Genomic DNA, 11,798 nt, shown 5'->3' with positions numbered 1-11,798 from the left:
TTTCTTGTTTATGATTGGTGGATTTTGCTTGAAAGACCGCCAATGATTGGCTGATGAACTTACGATCTCTTAACTTTTTATGAAAGTATAGGCCCTGGTAACAACAGTTACCGCAGTCCATGGTTACCAGCTTTTTCACCGGGAAAATAACAGCCGCTGGCAAGTCTACGGACCCTACACGGAACATTCTAGTGTCTCAGACAGTCACAAAAATCCTATCGGTATCGCAAATCAGGAATTCGTTCGTTATCTTGAGTCTTAACCAAGCCTGTAAATATAATTAGTATAATTTGAGACCAAGATCGAAGTCAGTGCTGAAATTATTGCGCATTTCGCTGCAAGGCTCTCGTCAGGACTGGTGAAACGCTGCATAATATATGGATGGATATACGTGGATATATTCATATGTAGGTTTCATTGAAGACCAGAGAGTATTTCTTATTGACAATTTTCTTATTATTTTTCTCGATTCGGCGAATTAGGCTCTTGATAGGAAGTGAAAATCCAAATATCAGGTTTCCAAGGGACATTTTATTATAATTTACGACGTTTCGAATGCAACTTCATTCATTATCAAGTAGAGGACGAGTTTTGCAACAAGTGAATTTGAAATTTTGAAATGACAATAGTACAAACATAGGGTATTATGGATACAGATTGGAATCAAAGCTTGAATTACGAGAACAATTTTAACGTCCTGACAAATCCGGTAGTTTGTAAATTAATAGCTGGAGACTCCTGCTTGATGATGAGAGCCTCAGCTATCGTCAGTCTTGTGGCGTCTGGGCATCTCATGATGATTCTGGTGTGGGTCTCCAACGTCGCGCGAGTGAGGGTCTCATTATGAGCCTCTCTCATGTGGTTCTTCGGTCCTCCGGTCTGGAGGTGGCATGTTAGGCGGCGGCTCAAAGTCGTGCTGGTCAAACCAATGTAATTTACGTTCTGGAGAAGTCTACAACCTTCTTTGTGGCAGGAATATTTGTAAATAACATTAGTTTGTTGTAATGGGCCCGACTTTTTGCACGGATTATTTTTCATTATTAAATTCTTGATTTTCATATTTTTATAGTAAATCAGGAGTTTGATTCGGTCGGCTGCGGTCGTGCTTCTGATGTTATTCAGCACGATTGATTTGAGGACTCTTTCGTCAGTCTTGTGGCCTTCAGTCATCTGGTTTTGGTAATAAATTGTTATAATACTTTCGTCTGATGTTGGTTCATTTTCCGTTTGGTTTTGTCGTGCTCGATAGTTTGAGATTTCGTTGTCGATAGTTTTATTCGCATAGCCGTTGTTTACCAGAATTTGCTTGCAGGTCTGGAGTTCAGTTCTCAAGTCACTGGCCGATGTACAGGTTTTAAATGCTCTGTGTATTAAGGCGCGAATAGTGCTGGTTTTGTATCTCTGGGGACATTCACTTGCTTCGTTCAGTACTCTTCCGACGTCAGTAGGTTTTCGGTAAACTTTAGTGACAAACATTGCATCTTCTACTTGCACAAGTATATCGAGGAAGGGCAATGACTGATTTAGCCCAAATTCGCAGGTGAACGTCAAAACTGAATTGAGTTCTAAGGCCACGCGTAACTCAGTCATGTGATCCTCATCTCGAACAACGACAAAAATATCGTCGACGTATCTACAGTAGAGCTCAGGCCTGATTTTTGCGTCCGACAATACTCGGTTTTCTAGTTCGCACATGTAGAATTCAGCAAAGGTCGGACCCAGAGGGCTGCCCATGGCAACACCGTTGATTTGATGGTAAATTTTGTTGTCAGGTGTCCGGAAAGGCGATTCAGAAGTACAGATGCGGAGGAGATCAAGTAGGACCTTTTTAGGGATAGATGGAGCCGGTAAGTTTTCATTTGAATAAACATGCACACGAATTTGGGCTAAATCAGTCATTGCCCTTCCTCGATATACTTGTGCAAGTAGAAGATGCAATGTTTGTCACTAAAGTTTACCGAAAACCTACTGACGTCGGAAGAGTACTGAACGAAGCAAGTGAATGTCCCCAGAGATACAAAACAAGCACTATTCGCGCCTTAATACACAGAGCATTTAAAACCTGTACATCGACCAGTGACTTGAGAACTGAACTCCAGACCTGCAAGCAAATTCTGGTAAACAACGGCTATGCGAATAAAACTATCGACAACGAAATCTCAAACTATCGAGCACGACAAAACCAAACGGAAAATGAACCAACATCAGACGAAAGTACTATAACAATTTATTACCAAAATCAGATGACAGAAGGCCACAAGACTGACGAAAGAGTCCTCAAATCAATCGTGCTGAATAACATCAGAAGCACGACCGCAGCCGGCCGAATCAAACTCCTGATTTACTACAAAAATATGAAAATCAAGAATTAATAATGAAAAATAATCCGTGCAAAAAGTCGGGCCCATTACAACAAACTAATGTTATTTACAAATATTCCTGCCACAAAGAAGGTTGTAGACTTCTCCAGAACGTAAATTACATTGGTTTGACCAGCACGACTTTGAGCCGTCGCCTAACATGCCACCTCCAGACCGGAGGACCGAAGAACCACATGAGAGAGGCTCATAATGAGACACTCACTCGCGCGATGTTGGAGACCCACACCAGAATCATCATGAGATGCCCAGACGCCACAAGACTGACGATAGCTGAGGCTCTTATCATCAAGCAGGAGTCTCCAGCTATTAATTTGCAAACTACCGGATTTGTCAGGACGTTAAAATTGTTCTCGTAATTCAAGCTTTGATTCCAATCTGTATCCATAATACCCTATGTTTGTACTATTGTCATTTCAAAATTTCAAATTCACTTGTTGCAAAACTCGTCCTCTACTTGATAATGAATGAAGTTGCATTCGAAATGTCGTAAATTATAATAAAATGTCCCTTGGAAACCTGATATTTGGATTTTCACTTCTTATCAAGAGCCTAATTCGCCGAATCGAGAAAAATAATAAGAAAATTGTCAATAAGAAATACTCTCTGGTCTTCAATGAAACCTGCATAAAAGAGAAAATTGTCAATAAGAAATACTCTCTGGTCTTCAATGAAACCTGCATTAAAGAACAGCTTCTGCCAAACTACACAAATATTCATATTTCAAGCAGGTTTCATTGAAGACCAGAGAATTTGTTTTATTCGCAATTTTTTTATTAGTTTTTTCAATATATCGAACAATATTTTTAGTTTGAACTGGTAAATCGAAAATCAGGTTACCGATGGACATTTTTATGTCGTTAACGACGTTTCGAATGTTTCTATCATTCATTATCAAGTTAAAAGGCGCATTGAGTGATGGAAATAGCGTCGACATAGGTACAAAGTCAAGTAAATAGGATACTACTAAAAAACAAAATTGTTAGGAATAATTACAAAATTAAAATTAAATTTTTAAATAAATTTTTGTAATTATTCCTAACAATTTTGTTTTTGAGTAGTATCCTATTTACTAGACTTTGTACTTATGTCGACGCTATTTCCATCACTCAATGCGCCTTTTAACTTGATAATGAATGATAGAAACATTCGAAACGTCGTTAACGAAATAAAAATGTCCATCGGTAACCTGATTTTCGATTTACCAGTTCAAACTAAAAATATTGTTCGATATATTGAAAAAACTAATAAAAAAATTGCGAATAAAACAAATTCTCTGGTCTTCAATGAAACCTGCTTGAAAGAAGAAATTCTGCCAACCTATACTAAATATTCATATGTATACACGTGGATATATATATCCACATATATACGTAGCCCCTGCTTACATGTCCCATAACTGATAATATACGTATATGCGCGTGTATACATATGTATCGTACGCATACATAGACAGTGCGCATACATAGGCATCGTGCGCATACATAGGCACAGTGCGCATATATAAGCATCGTGCGTATGTATAGGCACAGTGCGCATATAGAGGCATCGTGCGTATGTATAGGCACAGTGCGCATATAAAGGCATCGTGTGCATGCATAGGCGTCGTGTGCACGCAGAGGCACAGTGCGCATACATAAGCATTGTGTGCAGAAAAAAAACATCGTGAGCATACATTTGCTTCGTACGCACACATGAATTTCTTACGCACACATGAGTTTTGTACGTACGTATACATAATAATATGCGCATACATTACGTGTACTGTATTATTCAATTACATTGAGTTGTTTGGTTATTCAATATCATTTATATAAAGTTATATCGCTTACAGTGGCTGTATATGAACGTCTCTATATAGCGCTATATAGCAATGTAAAGAGATATGGGATAAATGGCTATAATTTATATAATCGGAACTGCACCCTAGTGCGGGGGTATCTAATTGCATTCCAATATTACAAGAGGAAATTAAAATGAAGAATAGTTAACCATCGATTTACGCTTGTTGTTGATAGAAGCGCGAAAGAAGACAAGACAGTGTATTGACAATGCATAACGTTGCAGTTTTTGGCATAATTTGCTGATTACGCTGGCCCATTCTATTATAGCTTATTATAAATTAAAATGTTGAGCGCGCAACATTTGTTAAGAGATCGTCGCGTCAAGCACTCGGTGAGTCAAGCGTCACAGCTGCGACCGCGATGTCAGGCCGCAGCCTCAAGTAGTCTAATTTGAGACATTAATAGCCACCAGCCTCACTCAGGTAACACTCAGCATGCAGCAGCTGCACGCCGCAGGCATGCACGCTGCTGTGCAATCATCACATGTAAGCAGCAGCTGCACGCCGCAGGCATGCACGCTGCTGTGCAATCGTCACATGTAAGCAGCAGCTGCACGCCGCAGGCAGGCACGCTGCTGTGCAATCGTCACAAGTAAGCAGCAGCTGCACGCCGCATGTAAGCAAGACAAGCGGGGCGCGGGGGTGCAGCGCTGCCATACGTCAACGCTCTCGCTCAACATCGTGCGTCTGGATCAGTTGTGCGTCTCAGCTCTCGCTTGTCGTAATAGCTCACAGAGAAACCTTTCATCTGGAAAAGCTCTTGGTTATACTAAAAAAAATTTCAAGATCGGGAGTTCAAGCAAATTCCCATATGTTTCAACATGGTGTAACTATGAATATTAAGCTTCAAACTAAGAAAATATTGAGTTGCATTCTTCAACTGATTTTTTGTTCTTGCAACTTCGCGTCACGAACGGGAGATTGATTGACAGTGTTGAATGAAGACGAATTGGGGTGATGGTTAGTTGTTTCTTCTGCACACCCTTACTTGTTGCACAATTTCATTTAGAAGCCTTTCGGAATTTCAGCAAGAAATAAAAGTACAAAATTAACTTTCGGTATGATAAATTAATTATCTATTTATGAAGTCCATTTGCAAATTTTCTCAGTAATCTCACAATAAATAAAAGATTGTATAAACTTGAATATAAATTACATCATTTACATGTCATCTTACTTATCTCTGCTGCTTTTAAATGAAAATAGTCTACGGAGCGTATTACCTAGAAATAATGTCAAGTCATTAAAACGACAGTGAAATATTCGTCGGCAGTCTCCATATATTAGTCGAAATTCGAAAGAATCAACTATCGTACATTCACACATGATGGATCGGCCTAAAAATCAGGTCATGAGCCGGCATCGTGGTGTACGATAACTTGAGCCGATTAATCGAAGCCTACCTACCTTTGAACGTGTGGTGAACTTTGGTCGCTCCTCTTCACGATGCCTAAGAGGCTAATTGTATTCTATCCAAATCACTTCTTTGAACATAGTTTCTAGGTTGTTTCCCAACCTTGCAAATTTTAAACACTTGCGCTATACACTGCACAGATCGCACTGCACAAGACACAAATAGTTTGTACGTCAAGATACAAAGATGAACAGAATATATTATAAGTATGGCGGTAAGGCTGATCTTAAATGACGTACGGTTAATGATTTATTCTGAGCCAGAGTACAAACAATGTAGGACTTGCAGGTAGTCCAAACGCTAAAGCGTTCAAAATTAGGTACTCATTTTCAGGTAACTATTGGTGAAAAGGGTCAATTTTATCAAATAAAATAGTGCTTAATGAAAGCATAATTTATATGCAAATAATTGGCTTTTTGCCAATTGTTTTTATCATTTTTAGCAAGTTACAGCTCAAAACTAATTTTCTGATAACTTTTAGTTGTTGAAGCCATCTTTGATGGTTATTAGTTAATAGTTAGGAGTAGGACAAGAAGTCAAGAACTGATTGGAATTGAATATTTGACACATAAGACTCAACCTTAAAAGTCCTGATATAGAAGTCCCAACTTACTAACTACAATCCATTAGGTAATTCAATATTTGAAGTAATTTAGTTCATAGTTTGTTCGAAAGGAAACAGTTTTGAGCGTCTCTGACAAATATAATCGGGTTCCGGAGCGGGGTGGCAAGCGGCCACACTAAAGGGGTGTTACTGCAAATCTTCAGGATCGGACCTATTGCCCTCTAGCCGAACTTCGTTTCACCTTGGTCATGTTAGCGATCTTTCATGTCTCCTATGCCAATACATTCATTCTTATACGCCTGATTGCCATTGATTTGTGGTAATATTTTGAACTCTCCCGTTTTTGAGCATCACTCACAGGAACAGATCAATAGAGGAACTTAAAAGACACATACTCCCCTCCACGTCTGACAAGTCGGCCCCAACTGTCGACGCTGCCGAGCGGGAGCGAAGCTCCGCCGCATCGTGTCGTTGGCACGGCGGAGTTCTTCTATTTCGAATGCAAAGGAACATCGTTGTCATTGCGAGAGGCGCAGGCCACGATAACCTTTATATTTCGTGGGAGGTGGGAATAATGGCCGCGTCCGATGAAAACACGTTACGTAATCCGTGAGTATTGTCGTGAACTTGAAATAAATCACGAACTTTTGGGAAAACGGCTGCTCTGTTGTTTTCAGCGCATTTATCATTTATGGAAAAACGCACTATTATGCTCGCCATGTCCGTCTGTCCGTCCGTCCGTCCGTCCGTCTGTCCGTCTGTGACTTCACGTTTTCGTCGACGAGAAAATGCGCTCTCTGTCACTCACTGCAGTGAGTACTGAGTTATATTTTTTTATTAATGGTTAGGCAAATACCTGTGATCAACATACTGTCGGCATTGTGAAACTTTTATAAATACTTGCAAAAGTTTGCGCGTGTGTGAGCCAAATTTGTAATGTATATTTTGTGATTGGTAAATGTATACATGACATTTTGAGGATGCAAATAATATTATTATCGTTTTCATATATAGGCAAGCGTAGAAATGGCATAGTATCTTCAATGTAAGATACGGGTTTAAATGGGTTTCCATTTAATTAGAATACACAAGTTTTATTATTACTACCGAGATAGAGTTTACGGGAATGACTGAATTTTAATAAAAGTATTAAGAAATTACAATAATTTATTCAGGCGAGCTAACCTGCTAGTAATATTATATTTTATATAATATATTATATTATAGCGGTTTCAGCGTTATGAAGCCGTAGGCCTGTCGCCGATTCTTAACATAGCAGAACATTCACAGCTTGTTGCGGTCTCGAACTCGCAACTCACTGCTCAAATTCTGCTTTGCTTAGTCACCCGGCCTCCTCGCCGTTTCTGACCAGAAACTGGCGCACAGAGCTGGGGTCGAACCCGCGCCTCTCTGCGCCAATCTTGGCACTCTGAACTGAACCATTGGGCTGAACACACCACACTCTGAAGGAATTGGACTTAGAATATTTTATTTACGTGGAAAAAAGTTCAAGTTCGATCAAAATTCGAAATAAATCTCAATCGTAGAAATTGTTTAGAATTGCAATATTTTATAACATAAACATTTTGGAAATTGCTAAGGAAACTCCGCGGTTCTTGCAACTCGCATTTAAGTATGGTTTACAAAAATGGCATTTACATGGTCTTCGTTCTGAAGCTAGTCACAGGTAATTTATTATTATTTGTCTAAAAATAAATTAAAACTCCGTCAAAAAAGTTCTAGATTTTATGAACTTTTCAATAGTTTTCCTGAAAGGTTTTCATTTTATTCTATTCTAAAATTTATTATATTCTACAAACAAACTAAGCCCTCTAAACGATTTCGTAAGCATTTACCCCGGAATATGTGTTAGTTACCCTTGGTTGCCTACTTAAAGCTTGGTTAGTTACCTACTTAAAACATGGTTAATTAACAGGATAAGCTGTAAAAAGGTTGTACCATGTTGCAAAATGCTATTCATGCTGAAATACACAACCTTCCGGGAACGTACAAAAATTCGAGTTGAATCTAATGTAATGCGCATGACTAGTGTTGAGATCAAGTATGAAACGATGCTTTACTTTTTAACAACTTCAATAGTGAAAAAAAAACACACTCAACTTTTATAATATCGATGGAGAATTACTGACCATTGTATAATTTATACCTATATTTCGCCAATCGCTATATATGCGTGTTTGTATAGCCTTTCGCTGGTACCTCCAATGCTCAATATGGTAGATTAAATCATAATATTTCATCAGCGCCTCTACCAGAATTTGGCAACTCGGGAAATGGGAATCCTATACTTTGTGTTATCCTACGGATCAACGAGTGAATTACTGATCATTAGAAATAAAAAACAGTCTGAAAATTTATATCATCTAAATACTTTGGAATTGTTTACAATATTTCCAAATTCCAAGTATTGGAAATTGTTCACAAGGATTTTGTTATTCACATTTCACAAGGTAGCAGATGAGGGACATCGTCGCTAATGCTATGTCAAATTAATAGTTATTTTATACAATAGTTATTTTATACCCTCATCGGCTTTTTTAGCAACACTATCAATAAAAATACTGAAGAAAACTACTGTACACTGCGATTGTAACAAATTTTTAACTATATCAATGTCACAAACTCATTCTGTATTGAATCGCTAGGGCATCCGCCCATCTCGAAAGAGGATGATTGCTCACCGTTCGTCAACGTGCAACTTGCTGATGACAGAGTATAGAATGGCTAAGCAGTCCGACACTGGCAAGATAGTCTCGGGCTTCGGCTTCAGTTGACGCAGAAATGTATATGGTTAAGTCAGATGACGCGGTGAATCACTGCAATGATGCTGAGTTCATCAGATGGACCGGTGCTCAACGTGTGCAAGTTCCAGCTTGAGATGCTAAGTGTGCACCAGGTGAGCTTGAGATGGTTTCCTGGAACTCGACTTAACGATCTGCTTTTCGACATAGTCTTATAGCCCGTACCAGTTTTCTTCCGTGTTGTGGTCTTACTGAGATGCGAGACTATAGTGACGACCTCTCCAGCGTGATAACCTGGGCTTAAACATGGAGATTGATTGATTGACTGATTTGATTGATATTATTGCTTAAAAATACGCGCTGCCCAAACAACAGGATCTCCTTCTTTGTCGTGCCTATTGGTTCCTAGAGAATTCAAGCATTACAAATGGTGCTGACTTGACTGCATAAAATAGAATAGAATAGAAGTGTCGGCGTTGAAGAAATAGGCCCATGGCCTGTTGCCGATTCTTGAACTTTTCGTGACTTGATTCACATGGGATCCGGCCTTCGGAACCCGATCTTTCCATAACTGACGATTGATTGAGATAGCTGCTGGACTTATTACCTGGTCCGTAATTTGCTAGGCATTTTAAGACTGAACATATGCTCCTGCAAAGCTTCGTCTAGTCTGTTTTTGAAGATGTTCATACTCGGAGCGTCAACGATGCTATCAGGGAGGCTGTTCCACATGTCGGCGACTCGAAGCGAGAAGAAATATTGTCGCATGGATTTGTTCCAACGCTGTTTTTTAGTTTATAGCCGTGGCCCCTGGTGTTGGTTCTTATTTCAAATTCTAGTATTCCTTTTGGGACCTTGTATAAGCCATGAGTATACTTGTATGCTTCAATGAGGTCCCCACGCAGACGTCGATAACTGAGGCTTGGAAGCTTCATAATCTTTAATATTTCCTCATATGACTTGCCTTTCAAGCCCGGAACTATCCTTGTTGCGCGTCCTTGAACACTCTACTCAATTTTTGTCCTTTTCAAATTTCTGTGACCACACGACGTTTCCAAACGTTCAGGCGCACGACAGCAACAAACAACTGCTTCATCGTATCTGCATCTAGGAACTCGAAAGAGCGTCTGATCAGTCCAAGTCGTTTATTGGCTTTATTAACTTGACCTTCAATATGCTTGGAAAATTTCAACTCATTGTCGATATTAACTCCTAAATCCTTTTCCGTTGTCGAGTTCGACATCATCACTCTGTCGTTGCAAACGTGTCTTCTCATACTGTAATCTTGCTGTTCATTATTCTTGCCAAGGTGGATAACTTTACATTTGTCACCGTTAAAACGCAGCTGCCACTTATCAGCCCAGTCAACCAGCCTGTCAAGAACACCTTGCAACTGTACTTTTTGCGACGTATTCTTCACTGTATTATAAATTTTTGTGTCGTCAGCATACATAGAGCAAACGCTAGATCCAGCTTCTGGCAGATCGTTTATAAACGCAACGAATAGAATAGGCCCGAGAACGCTTCCTTGTGGCATGCCGCTGCGTACTGAAGCCCAGTCTGATACGGACCCATTAATACTGACACGTTGTCGCCTCCCTACTAGAAAATCTCTTATCCATTTGAGTACATTACTCTCAATTCCCAAAGACTTCAATTTACACAACAGCCGCTCATGTGGGACACTGTCAAATGCCTTGGCAAAATCGAGGTACACTGCATCTACTGGCTCTGTTGCATTTACTGGCTACATAACTGCATAAGTTGCCGGAAGGTCGTCAAAGTTGACTCTCTCAGCTCCTTAATTGTCTCGAGGCTTTCTTTGAAGCACGGTAATAAAGCAATAATTTGCTCTAAAAATTGAGGTGGGACTCCTACCTCATAAGTACATGTTTCCGTATTTTTTTCGTTAATTTTAGAGAAGTCTAGTTTCCTGCACCAACAGTCAATCTTTTACGACGTTTTTGCGCTCGATTCAAGGGCTTTGCAGGATGATTTCTCCGAGTACAAGAGTTTGCAGTTTTGATACACGTACAGTAGTCCGTTGAGTTTTTGTTTGCCGTAGTTTAACTTAATTTTGAGCTTCATATGTTGAATTCAGAATAGCTATGTGCGACCTCCGCTGGCTTATTGTCACTGAAATCGGTATTGTTTTTAGATTGCTGTAATATAAGGTGGAATCTGTGTCAACCGTCTTACTCTTGCTACCTGAATTACTAGATGTTAAACAGGTTCCAGTAACTGATCTCAATCTCAAACAGGTTCATACTTACGTTATATTACAGGGTATATATAAAACTTAGTAGGAATATTCAATTCAAGACCTCTAATAGAATAGAATAGAAGTGTCAGCACTGAAGAAATAGGCCCATGGCCTGTTTTCGATTCTTGTACTTTTCGTAACTTGATTCCAAAAGGGATCCGGACTTTGGAACCAGATCTTTCCATAACTGACGATTGATTGAGATAGCTGCTGCACTTGGTGCAAGGTCCGTAAGGAGCTATGCATTTTAAGACTGAACATATGTTCTTGCATAGAATAGAATAGAATAGAAGTGTCGGCGTTGAAGAAATAGGCCCATGGCCTGTTGCCGATTCTTGAACCTTTCGTGACTTGATTCACAAGGGATCCGGCCTTTGGAACCCGATCTTTCCATAACTGACGATTGATTGAGATAGCTGCTGGACTTATTGCCTGCTTCGTAATAATTCCCAAAGACTTCAATTTACGCAACAACCGCTCATGTGAGACACTGTCAAATGCCTTGGCAAAATCGAGGTACACTGCGTCTACTGGCTCCCTTTCGTCCTACAGGCGGGTCCATTCGTTCAGAGT

The sequence above is a fragment of the Hyalella azteca genome, unplaced genomic scaffold (genome assembly GCF_000764305.2).
Source record: "Hyalella azteca isolate HAZT.00-mixed unplaced genomic scaffold, Hazt_2.0.2 contig1765, whole genome shotgun sequence".
Lineage (NCBI taxonomy): Eukaryota > Metazoa > Arthropoda > Malacostraca > Amphipoda > Hyalellidae > Hyalella > Hyalella azteca.
This window is presented reverse-complemented; position numbering follows the sequence as displayed.